This window comes from Corticium candelabrum, chromosome 20 (assembly GCF_963422355.1).
Source record: "Corticium candelabrum chromosome 20, ooCorCand1.1, whole genome shotgun sequence".
Lineage (NCBI taxonomy): Eukaryota > Metazoa > Porifera > Homoscleromorpha > Homosclerophorida > Plakinidae > Corticium > Corticium candelabrum.
In genome coordinates, this window is record NC_085104.1 from 4,422,775 (window position 1) to 4,424,097 (window position 1,323).

The following is a 1,323-nucleotide window of genomic DNA, read 5'->3' on the forward strand; positions in this document are numbered from 1 at the left end:
AGTACGGTATCGCTGCACTTTTTGCTGCATGTTGGTATAGCCTGGAGTTTACCAGGTTGTCAGAAAATCTCAGGATTTACCATCTTACTGTAAACTACGAGCTAAAAATGACAAATCACAATTGCTCTTGAGCAAAATGTTTAACAGCATTAATTTATGCAGATTCTGCATGGAAAATTTACGTAGCATTTCTTCTTCATTTGGAGTCTGGTTACTAATTGATCCACCACATCCTACACATTCATTTTCTTCCATGTGGGTACGATGATTGTGCATCCATTTGAAGTATGCACATAGCAGATGAAGCCCTTGCTGACCGAGCTCGTCCTCTTACTACCTAAACCAGCACTCACAGTTACGTCAAGCTGAGTTTTGGTAAACTCATCTATACCAGTATGCAGCAAGAATTAAGTGCAGGTAATAGCGTACATATTAACTGTGGACAGAAAAGGCAGCTAAGATAATTATAACAGTACAAATTGCTCTCAAAAGGCAATGAAGTCTATGTAGTTATGTCCTAGCACAAAGCAGTAGTGCTAGACAGGAACGAAGTACAATTGTGGCATGTCACATGTGGGATATGACTATTGGTAGTGGTATGTACCTTCCACATGAATGTGGTACGGAATGTTGTATCTCAAGTGAGGATAACTAGTGTGAGAGAAATTAGGACATGCTCACCATATGTTTATTGCGAGTCTATGGGCATTGCAAATTAGCTAAGGCGTAGTGTCGCATACCTAGGCAAGAGACAAAACTCTACACTACAACACCTACGTACACTATCTACTACCAAACCTAGATGGTTGACCACCAGAATGTAAAGTGTCCAAGGTGTGCTTTCATATCATGACTTTCTGAAACCTTATAGCTAGTCTCTGTTAATGCTTCAGTTTTGAGTTCTGCTACATTCAGTTATAAATTGGATTACCAGGGCCATTGCTCACAGCCAGGCCAGGGAAGGAGTGGAAGTTGCTGATAAACTTTTATGGTAGCTACTAGACAGTTTCTATTACTTGATAAAGGCAATTGAGCAGAAGCTAATTTATAGAGCTGTTAAATTGTATTTCTAACAGTTGCACTACTTTGCACCAGAGGCTTCTTTGATTAATATTAAAGGCTGTAGGCGTAGTCCCACCAGTTTAATCATGTTGTTGCCACTATAGCACCTGCCACTCTTGTAGAAGGGTAACATGTTCTTTGATGTTCGTAGAAGGCACAGTAAAAGTACATTGAAGGTAACATTTTATACATCTTACTCCTAATTCAAGTCAGACCAAAACAAGAGCTATTGAACCAGATTTTTAGTGCAAACGTATACTG